We start from the raw sequence: 12,171 nt of genomic DNA, 5'->3' as shown, positions 1-12,171 counted from the left end.
GGGTAGAGTTCAAGGACACATTCCAGCCAGGCATGAGCACTCAATGTAGGCGTGAAGCACAGCCAATGAGATGTGTGGCCAGCAGAAGGACTGGGTGTGGCTTGGGAAGCTCCAAATGACCAGATAGAGAGGCCTGAAGGAGAGTCACATTCTGCCCCTAGGCGTGATGCCTTCCACACCTGTTGCACTGCCTTCTGCTGAGTGCCATGTCAGTACATGTCAAGCAAACTTTATTGATAATTGAAAGAATATCACTAAAATTCTCCCCCTCCAACCAACTGCCCGATGCAAAATGTGCATACATTTTTGCTGAGTAAGGTAGAGCTTACTCTTACCCAGATGTGTTGTCAGAATCCACACTCTTAATTAATGCACTTTGCTATTGTATGACTCCTAGGTAGTGTGTGTGTGTGTGTGTGTGTTTGTGTGTGTTTGTGTGTGTTTGTGTGTAGTGTTTCTCAAGTCAAGACATGCATGCAGTGCATGTTTGTGTCTGTGTTTAGGATGCGTGTTTTATGATGTGTGGCTTGGCCCATCATTCATTTGCAAGCAGATCTGAAAGCAAGTATCTGGAAAATCATCAGTAAAACTCGCCAGTGACAAATGCCCCAAGTTCCCTGGTACATGGTTGAAGCTGCAGCTGAATACCTGCCAGCAACATTTATGAGCACATTTTTCTGCACTCTTAGCATTCATGCAGTCAGTTTTCCTATTCATGGCTGTCACCAGGAAGCATCATATCTACCCTCATTACCCAGCATTGTGATTAAATCCCTCAATCAAAATAAAAAATGAGACTTCTATTTTGAAGGAGCTGAGGGTTGCAGTTTGATAGGTAGCTTGCTGAAAGTGCATGGCTCAGAATACACTGTGGAAAGGTATTTGCCGGCATGCAGAACTGTATTCTAAAGCTTAACTCTAAGGTGCTTGTTTGTGATTTATCATGTCTATAGCACTTCCAGCGAGCAAAATGCTTTACATATATATTTTCATTCATCTTCACAACAGCCTTTTAAGCCAGCTTTGACTGAGAGGCATCCGCTTGTCCAAGGCTATCAGGTGAGCAGAAATATGAATCTGGGTCTTTCGTGTGTAAATCCAGCATTATCCTATCAACGGCTACTAGTTACAGTGACTATATTACCTCCTGTATCAATGGCAGGATTCAAGTTGCTAGGGAATCATAAGGCAGGGCCATCTTACTTATAGGCGCTAGGGGTGCAGGGCACCCGGGCGCCGGGCTCTCAGGGGCACCAGGCTGAGAGTCCGGGGCCCAAGAGTTGAGTGTGGGGAAGAGCCCACCCGTCGGTCAGAGCACCACGGCGGCCTCTTCTGCTGTGGGCGGCTCTGTGCCGTGAGTTCAGGAGTTCAGCCAGCGAGACACTGAGGTGGCCAGCCAGCTCCGCCCTCCTGCATGCCTGGGACTGGGCAACCTGGGGGGGAGCACCAGGCAGATCTTTGCCCCGGCACCACATATGCTTCAGACAGCCCTGAGTCAAGGGAGCGCTGTTGTGCTCGGGTCCTGCTTTTGAGCTTCCCATGGGCATCTGGTTGGCTGCTGTGACCACAGAATGCTGGATTAGATGGGCCACTGGTCTGATCCAGAAGGACATTATCTGAAGCCCTGCACTCTGGTCCCTCCCAAAAAAATGTTCTATGGTTCTTCCCATTTCTCCTTACAACAGCCCTGTGAGTAAGGTTCTCCTGACAGATGGTAACATGCCCCAGTAAGCTAAATGCAATCAGTTTCCAAATGTACAAACCATTATATTCCTGCAGGATTCTGGTATTAAGAGACGTCTTTCTTGTTTATGGCAAGTGTGTGCTATTCTAAAGATTAACATGCGGGGGAAGGCATTGCCTTTATTACGTTACCGTTGGAGAAACCCTGTATAATATATAACATAACAATAGTATCTGTTCTGCTGTAGCTTTAAATTCAAAGGTTGGCATGGCAACAGATATTCCCACATTGTTGCATCTCCCTTGTGCTGCCATTTTGTTCAGGATCCCTGGTGGGTTCAGGATTAACTGCCTCCACTATTTCATTTTGAATAACTAAATCAGGGGTTTTTGGGGGGGGAGCTATAGCATGAAATTCACAGCTGAAGCGTGGTATGAGCCGTGCACTTTTTGTTTTGTAGCTTCACTGCAGTTTTAAAGTATGCCTTTATGCAACCTGCATAGTCCCAAGCTCAACATGATGGGATGTCAAATGCCAGTGAACTGGAATTCTGTTTGGAATTGGAGCTGGTTGAACCACATACAGGATGCAAACGGGATCCGTTCTGGAGCCCCGTTCGCATCCTGAACAGAACATAAGACGTGACGGTGCATCTGCGCATGCGCAGGTCGCATTTTGCTGCTTCCGCGCATGCGTGTGATATCATTTTGAGCATCTGCACATGCGCGAGCGGTGAAACCCGGAAGTAATGCACTCCATTACTTCCAGGTTGCTGCGGAGCGCAACCCGAAAGCCCTCAACCTGAAGCACATTCAACCCGAGGTATGGCTGTATGCACCTCTGGCTTGACGTTTGCCTATCGTCTGCAAACACCTCACAATTTTCCAAAACTTGTGTATTATTCAGACATCTAACTTTCATAGGAGGAAAACACAGCTTCTCTTGCCCTTCCATAGCACCACATTTCAATATATGTATTGCATACTCTAATGAAGCAAATACTTTACAAGTACCGTATTTTTCGCCCTATAGGACGCAATTTTTCCCCTCCAAAAATGAAGGGGAAATGTGTGTGCGTCCTATGGGGCGAATGCAGGCTTTCGCTGAAGCCTGGAGAGCAAGACGGGTCGGTGCGCACCGACCCCTCTCGCCTTCCAGGCTTCAGGAGAGCCCCACCGCCAGCCCCACAAGCTCGGGGGACAGCGGGGAGGCCTTTCCTGCTGTCCCCTGACCTGGTTTGAAGGCTGGCGGCGGGAGAAGCCTGCTTCTCCCTGCCGCCAGCTCCACAAGCTCGGGGGACAGCTTCCCGCCCCAGCCCTCCGCCTGGGGGGCAATAATTTTTTTTTTCTTTATTTCCCCCCCAAAAAAACTAGGTGCGTCCTATGGGCCGGTGCGCCTTATGGGGCGAAAAATACGGTATATGTTGTTTCATGTTAATTTTGAAATTTAAAACTAATGATAATAACAGCAACAACTTTTCTTACCTAAAGGTAAAGGACCCCTGACAGTTAAGTCCAGTCACGAACGACTCTGGGATTGCGGTGCTCATCTCGCTTTACTGGTTGAGGGAGCCAACATTTGTCCACAGACAGTTTTTCCGGGTCATAAGGCCAGCATGACTAACATGGTTCTGACGAAACCAGAGCAGCGTACGGAAACACCGTTTACCTTCCTGCCGGAGCAGTACCTATTTATCTACTTGCACTTTGACGTGCTTTTGAACTGCTAGGTTGGCAGGAGCTAGAACCGAACAACAGGAGTTCACCCCGTCGTGGGGATTCGAACCTCTGACCTCCCGATGCTCAGCGGTTTAGACCACAGCACCACCTGCGTTCACCTAGCTTTCACAGAAAGGTCTCATATAAAAACTTACCATGGATAGCAAAACAAATAATTTGACAGAGACCAAGCTGCAGCAGAATGGAAGCAGCACTGATTGTGATGAATACTGATCAGAACAGAAATTACTGCCTTCTTACATCCTTCATTAGAAATATATATGCTATCAGGGCAGGATTGGGCACTAAGCAGAATAATCAGAAAGACCCCCAAATGCAGCAAGGCTGGCTTACCACATTGCGATGTAAGTGAAGAAGTACGCATTATAAATTTAAATTCCCCAGAAAACCATGAAGTCCAGAGTCGCAAATCACCTACCCCTGTATCTGCCCCCCAGTATACCAGCTCTATAAGCAAGTACATCGACTTTGACTAGAAAACCATCATCAGCTACCTTGATTTGGCAAACAAAACAAGGGCAGAGTCATCACTGCAGTTAAATTGATCAGATTTGCTGACCATTTCAACAAGCCCATATTTGAAGGAGCAAGCTAGTAAGAGACTGACTAGATACATCCTTAGTGCACTAAAGCTGCTGAGGTGTGTTTGTTTTTTCCTTATTGCTATTCAAGTGACTGCATAATGATTACTTTCCTGAAAACTTACTAAATAAGTAAGCACAAGTTGTTGCTAGGTAACACAAAGCTACAGCAGCATCACTGCCTGGTTCAGGCAGAATGTACTATTTGACAGAGAGGGGGGAGCTAGAAAATGTCTTTTACATATCTTTTCTTTTCTTTTGCATGTTTATTAATCGCTACTGAGTTGCTTTGAAACTGAAACTCCTCCCTCATTTTGGGGTTTATGTTGCCCCACCCTCCTCTTTTTCCTCTCCACTGTTAACAAATATTTATGCTTTGTTCCCTGTGTGTCTCACCTCAAAGTTGAGGGACCCCACCCCAGCCTTCCTTCATGAAGGGATGAAATGAAAAAATACTGACACTCCCATCCCTTTCTATTTGTAGGCGGGGGGGGGTCCTCACTCAAGTATCTTTCTGGTTGCTCATATAGACTATCTTGACAACAGTCTTGGCTAACCGCAACAGCACAATGATAGGTAGAAGTTGCAAACCTGACAGGATAAAGTTAGAGGTTTGATGTTACAGCCAGGAAGCAAAAGAATATTATACAATATATTAAAGTCTTATGTATTTTTCTCATTTCATCATATTTATATTATTTGATACCATTTTTAATTATAATTATTGTTTCCTGTGCTGTGGTTTTCACATTAAGGGCACATTAATAGATATTTTAAACAAACAATGTTGCTATATCTTTAATCAGGGCAGATGTGCAATGTGTTTTTCTTCATATGCAGTGTTAACATGAAGAGAATTTATTACCATAAAGTATACTGTGGGCATAATTCAGCACAGTTTTCACTCATTCAGCTCATTCACTTCGTTCGCCTTGCTATGCTTGTTTACTCAGAAGCAAGTCCCAGTGTAGCCAGTGGGGTTTACTCAGTAAGTGTGTTTAGGACTGCAACCACAAGCCTCCCTTCCTCTTTATTAGACTGTGACTAAAATGTACTTCAGAAACATTAATACTTTGTGATATAGTGGTTGGTATGATGAACTAAGACAAGGTAGACGAGAGTTCAAATCTCCTCTGCCCTGAGGTTCACTGTGTGGCCTCCAGCCAATCCCTGTCTCTCAACCTAACCTATTTCACATGGTTGGTGTGAGAATAAAGCAGGTTATCCCATTTTTAATATATATTTATATCCCACCTTTCCTCAGAGGAGCTCAAGGTGGCATATATGGCTTTTCTCTGCCACAGTTTATCCTCATAACAACCCTGTGAGGTAGGTTAAGGCTGAGGGAAAGAAACTGTCCCAGTATCACTCATCCCCAAGGTCATCATATTCAGGTACGCCACTCTGAGCTCTTTTGAGGAAGGGGAGGCAAAACATGTGATTTGCTTTAAACATGCATTTTTTTGCGCTCTGGAAATGTACCACTGATGTTCATGCCCTGCACTGGTTGGTTTACATGGAGTCAGTATTACCACCCATTTCTCCCCTTGCCCACCAACTGTTTGCTTCCATTAGAGTCATTTCTTGTAGACCTTTTGGCCAGTTGTTCCAATTGATCTCTTTCCCCTTAGAAGTGCCTGGATTCAGAAACAAACTCAGAACAACAGGATGGCAAGTCATTATGCTGTAGCTACATGAGTCAACTGCTTTTCAATGGCTGGAGGAGATGTGTCAAATAATTCCACCCCCCTTGATTCGGAAAGACTTGCTTCAATGAGATGTGAAAAACTTTGTCTTAGTTGGCATAGGGTACTCCAGAGAGGGAAAGCTTAATCAACTTCCTTTTGCTAACTTACTGTAGTGGGATATAATTTCAATTTCCTACAATGTACAATAAAGAACAGCGTTGGAAATTAACTCCAAATAGTTCACCCCGCTGGCATTGCTTACTCCAGAACTGACAAATGCCCCCTATTGGGGCACATAGAGACTTTTCTTCCAAATGTCATTTTCTCAGGCCAATGATCTCCATAGCTGCAAAATAATCTCTTTGCTATGTCTTGAAGAATTTCTTTTGTAGCCATGACATTATGGATGGTTATCTTCCTAAGTGTCAGAAAAGGCCAAGCGTCAAGGGGGCTTACCAGTAAAGGCAGTTATATTCCTTCATACCTTCGGGTGCATTTCAAGCAAGTCAGATGTTCAAGCAGCAAATTTGCTTTGACTTGTAATCTTCTTCACATTTGGGGGCTGAAAATTAAATTGTGCTCCTTTAAGGTACCGAATGCTACAGAGTTGCTTCTGCCTTCCTGTTAGGAGCCTGATGTGTTTTGAAGGCAAATTTAAATAAATGAAAACTAGAAATACTATTAAACCATTATATTAAAGATCTTGCTCCTTTGAGTGGCAGAAATGTCTTTCTATTCATCTTGGGCTTCCTACACATGCTGCCAGAAATATTTCCTTTGCGCACGTGATGGGTGATTTCATGCATTTGGAATATATCTCTTTTATTGTGTGATATGCAAGTCCGCATAAGGCAGCACTGAGAGGGACTGAGAGTTGGGCATAAGGTAGTTCTGCTTACCAGACTGCCATTAAAGATACAGTGGTGCCTCGCAAGACGAAATTAATTCATTCTGCGCGTTTTTTCGTCTTGCGAATTTTTCATCTTGCGAAGCACGGTTTCCCATAGGAAATGCATTGACGGTTTCCCATAGGAATGCATTGACGGTTTTAAGAAAAAGGCGAAAGACGTTTTCGTCTTGCAAAGCAAGCCCATAGGGAAATTCATCTTGCGAAGCAACTCAAAAAACAAAAAACTCTTTCGTCTTGTGAGGCATTCGTCTTGCGAGGTACCACTGTATCAGATTTCAATATGGGACACAATCTGGAAAGGCTAGCTATTTCATTTATTTATTAAATTTATCCCATGCCTCTTAGAAAAGAGTCTCAAAGCAGCTTACAAAATAGCTGGGCATTTGTAACTGTTTACTCAAAAAGAGGGGAAGTGGTTCAGCACATTCCTCATCTCACATTTGTCATGGTGCTCAGAACACACCGCAGACCAATGAGTGCTGCTCCTGTCCACAAGCAGAAGTCAACAGAAAGCTACCATAATCCCCTTTAGCCATCAACGGTTAACATTGTTTCTTAACTGAATTACCAAACACTTCAGAAGCTGTGCTGAAAACTCCTCTTCCATAATACAGTGGTACATTCTCACGTTCCATGTGCTATGTTAAGGAAACAGGTTGAAATGTGAGTTCGTTTTTGCTGCTCTGCCAATTGCAACCATGTGGAATACCATGCAGATCCTCTAATGCAGGGACTTTATTGCACCTGATTTTTTGTCCTCTTTTATTATATACAATACTTTCTTAGTTGGCTGCAAGAAGGTTGCATTCCTTAATAGAAAGCATCCAAACACATTTTCCTTCATAGATTCCCTGATCCATACAGTTTGCATCTGGAAAAAAATGAACTCAGTTTTTGCAAGCAGATTGAAAGAGAAGCTGGAACAGAATGCCAATGTTAATAAATCATCTCAAAGGCCTTTCTAGAACCATTCTGGTATAGTTCCTGGGGTTATTTATTATTATTGGCTGTTTGCTTGTGTCACTAATCAGGCAAACATTCACCTTTGTTTCGTTCCTTTCTTTTATGTATAAAGGTTATAATATTCATAATTAAACTGGAAAGTTCATTCAGTGTAACCTAATTCAGAAATAAACATTACTTTAAAAAATACAGTGTCTTTATAAGTTAGGGAATTGTTCTGGGGGGATGCTTATAACAAACTAATTATAGTGCCTTTGTTTTCATCTGTAAGAGGATTTGCATGCATAACAGAAATAATTGAGCAGTTTATTAAAACGAGTTGTGGAGGAAATGCTTCATCTATTCTATTCTAGATTTATATTCATATTATAATAATTTACCTCTCAGCTGCACATTTTTTTGTTTGCATTGTCAATTCACATATAGGTGAAGTCTCTCAAACAGGAATATATAATAGCAGGATTCGTGAGCTCAGAATGTGAGACTTCCACACAAGGTTTTGAATGGTAAAAAGTACTGTATAACATTTTCATACCTGGAAAGTGGAGTTACATAGGATATGCAGAGCCACTTTCCTTTGCTGCTAATGGTAGTGAAAATTAAGGGCACTTAGTAGATTAAGTAAAATGTTGGCATGAATCTGACTTGCATACTAGACAGGACCTTTGTATTACTATGAAAGCATTTGCATACCCAAGATAGAGACATCAGAAGCCACCATTGTTCTAGTATAATTTACAATCCCTTAATATTCATGTTTTTTATTATTTTCTTTTTTTAAAAAAACCCTTAATACAGTAAAATTATAACTACAAAAAATACAAATTGAATAAGTAGAATACAGAGTCCTCTCTTTAAAGTAATTCTTAGCGCTTACAACCCACCTGGAATCTTTCCTTTCTCCTCCCAGCCTCTCACCCTGACTCTCAGCCAGGTTCCTCCATCAACCATCTACCATCCCCATAAGTATACAATCTCTGGACCTTAATAAAACCCCAAAGAAGGAAGAAGAAGCAGAAGAAAAAGAAAGAGGAGGAAAATGGAAAAAAGAAAGGGACAATAAAAAGAAAAAGAGGGGAAAGAGAGAAAAGATATAAGCAAAAACAAAAGAAAAAGATACATAGAGAAAACTTCTTAAAAAAAGAAAAAAGGTATTATTTAAGACATTCAGTCCATGCTAACATTCATCTTCTCCACCTTCTATTAAACAGTATTTCTTTTAAGTCGAGGTGTCTCAGAATCAATCATTTCTTTTTACCCACAAAAACTCCAAGATGGGTTCTCTAATTGTTATTATTATTGATAGATGTCAATAACTTTATCTCCATTAATTCCCACCAACATTACTCCATATTGAATGATAATAAATTATTCTGCCCCTTTCCATTTTAAAGTCTCTCCACAGTGATCACATATTGGGACTATATTCTTTTCTTTTTCTTATTACATAGCCTTTAGTTCAGCAGGAAGTTGCAGGATGTGCACTGGCGGGAAATAAAGGGTTTCCAAAAAAACTCAAATACCCAAAGTGTATTGAAAGTAGGATCATGTATGAATGCACTGATAGCATCATGAGCACAAATCATCATTAATGTACATTCAAAAGGACATCTAGAAGGGGACTAATTTTTATATTTAAAGCATGTTCTGCCAAAACCAGAAAGCATGAAATAAAAATAGTGGTGAAAGTATTCAGCTGTTCTCATGTGTGTCTTGTAAACCTAGTAAAGTATTTTCCTTTAATGAGCTCTTGCACAGTTCAGCGGACACCAGGGACTCTTTTTGTGTGAGTGCAATGTGAGCAAACAAAACTTGCAGTTCCATAGTAACAGTATCCGAATAATTTAAATAATTTACAAAACAGTAATTTACTGAGGCATATTTTGCACAACTGTGACAGGCCTATGTTAAAGCTAATATCAAAGACAGCTGTTGCCTGATGGCACAATGGGCTAAAGATTTTGGATATAATATTCAGTTAGAATCTTGGGAAAGGTTGTGGAAGGAAGGTATTAGTTTTACTACATGCAGGGCACTTAAAGAAAATGTTATGAAAATGATGTATAGATGTTATTTAACACCAGCTAAACTGGCTAAAATGTAGAAGACAAGAACTAATGAGTATTGGAAATGTAAAGAAAGGGAAGGTGTCCTCTACCACATGTGGTGGACCTGTAAAGAGGTAACGGCTTTCTGGGAAATGGTGTATAATGAGTTAAAGAAAATGTTTAAAAACACTTTTGTTGAAAAACCAGAAGCCTTTTTACTGGGTATAGTATGTGAAGAGATACCAAGGGAAGATAAAAGACTGTTTCTGTATGCAACAACTGCGGCAAGAATTCTTTTAGCCCAAAAATGGAAACAACAAGAAGTACCAACAAAAGAAGAATGACAGATGAAGATGATGGACTTTGCAGAACTGGTGAAGCTGACAGGAAAAAACTGAAACCAGCATGATCAAGTATTCCAATAGGACTGGAGTAAATTTATACAATATCTGAAAGATTATTGTAAGCAATTAACATCACTAGCAGGGTTGTTTGAAGACTTGTAATGAGAAATTTTCTACCTTTCTATATTTATTTCAATTTTGAGTCATTTTGTAATGAGTGTAATTAGAATTGGAAAATGTACAAAATGCAATGATATAAATTTTAAAAACTACGAGGCGGAAGGGAAGGAAATCGATAGACTCTAAAGAGCCAGGGTAGTAAAGTGGATAATGATGATGTGAATGTATATTAGGTAAAGGTAAAGGGACCCCTGACCGTTAGGTCCAGTCATGGCCGACTCTGGGGTTGCGGCGCTCATCTTGCTTTATTGGCCGAGGGAGCCGGCGTACAGCTTCTGGGTCATGTGGCCAGCATGACTAAGCCGCTTCTGGCGAACCAGAGCAGCGCACGGGAACACTGTTTACCTTCTCACTGGAGTGGTACCCATTTATCTACTTGCACTTTGACGTGCTTTCAAACTGCTAGGTTGGCAGGAGCTGGGACTGAGCAATTTGCATCAACCAAAACTGCAAACGTTTCATATGTTTGCATATAATAAGTGAAGCCGACACTAGAACTTGCCTGTATATTTAATGTACATGTTAAACTTTAAAACAAAGAAACAAAACAGAACATATCCTTTGTAAAAAGTCCTTTATTTAAAATACATACTTTGTTGTATGAGCAATGTGTTCCACAAACAACAATAAAACAACATAATTCTATTGTTGGTTTAGTGTCACCAAAAATCAGTGGAGATTAAGGTGATTTAAGCATAATTTGATCTGATTCAAGTTATTTTAGGACTCGGTTTTTGACCAAGCAGCAAAATGCAGTAGCTGTGCTTTCTGGAAGGGCTAATAATGAGAATGATCAATAGAACCAAAAGGATGCTATCATCTCCTTATGTCAGTTGTATCCCTTGGTATACACTGGGGGTGGGAGAAAAGGAAGAAGCACAAAGAAAAGCAGAAGGAAGGATTCAGGGTCACGTCTTGGCCTCTTTTCAGATTGCCACTCTGATCTGGCAAACCTGATCATGCCATACTTCAATTGATGATTTCTTAATAGGTGGTTGTATTATGGTGATCATTATTTATTATTTCCCATTTATAACCTACCCCTTCCTCTCCAAAGGGAGCCTAGAGCAACTCGCAATAACAAAATTACATGAGAACAGTATGAAACAGCACTGTAACGTAAATAAGCAGTGTATATGAATTGCAATACATACAGATTGCCTGTATTGCCAGACTCTCTCTCTCTCTCTCTCTCTCTCTCTCTCTCACACACACACACACACACACACACACCGTATTACCACATTTTGATGAAAATAGTATTTCTTACCTTGAGACTCTCAAATGAGTTCTCTTGTGTCATTTGAATCCCTGCGTTAACGAAATGGACTTAAAGCTGATGATGAATTAATGAATGAACACAAAGAAATGTAGAGGAGACAGATCAGGTGGGAAGCAGTGGCACTTTGGGTTTCAGGCTGATTTTTAAGAAAAAGGGATATTGTTAAAATGTCAAAGCTGACTCACTGTATGAGGAACCATGCTGAAGAACAACTGGATAGAGAAATGAATACACTTTGTAATGTTTTGGAATAATAAGTTCCGAGACAGTGTTCATCTTCATGTATTTTTCTTGGTGTTGTGAATCACCTTTTATTGTTTGCTCTGTAGCAGTTCTTTAATTTTCCTAAGAAAACAAACAAACAAACACGGCAATCTTATCCACATTTCCCTGGGAGTAAGTCCCACTGACTTGATAAGATTTACTTCTGAGTAGACATGCACAGGAGTGCACTGTAAAAACAATTGACATACCAATTTAAGGAAACACAAATCCCACCCTATGCTATGTATGTGGACTCAAAAGCAGATCCCACTGAAATGAGGTTTCCTCCAAAGGAACTGAGTATTGCAGGAGTGAGAAACCTGCCATCTTCCAGATGTTGATGGGCTGCCAATTCGCATCTACTGGATGGGAGTAGTTAGATGTTATGACAATGGGAGGGTTGTAGAGGCTCCCCACCGCTGATGTGTAATGTGCAACATCCCTATAATTTAATGGAGGTTTGCCAAAAGTGTGATCCTGAATAAATG

The 12,171-nt window shown here is 41.1% G+C and overlaps 1 long non-coding RNA gene across 1 annotated transcript in view; it reads right to left on the bottom strand.

The window, feature by feature from the left end:
* LOC310681022 overlaps positions 1–11,533 on the bottom strand; it is a 31,358-nt gene extending 19,825 nt beyond the window's left edge. Inside the window, exon 1 of the long non-coding RNA XR_014513066.1 lies at positions 11,408–11,533. This is a non-coding gene — a long non-coding RNA (uncharacterized lncRNA). The remainder of the gene's footprint in view (positions 1–11,407) is intronic.
* Between the last annotated feature and the right edge of the window lie 638 nt (positions 11,534–12,171).

Source organism: Podarcis tiliguerta (genome assembly GCF_965153285.1).
Source record: "Podarcis tiliguerta genome assembly, chromosome: 6".
In the NCBI taxonomy this organism is placed as follows: Eukaryota; Metazoa; Chordata; class Lepidosauria; order Squamata; family Lacertidae; genus Podarcis; species Podarcis tiliguerta.
Note: the sequence above shows the minus strand (reverse complement) of the source record. Positions and strands in the feature narration are given on the sequence as shown.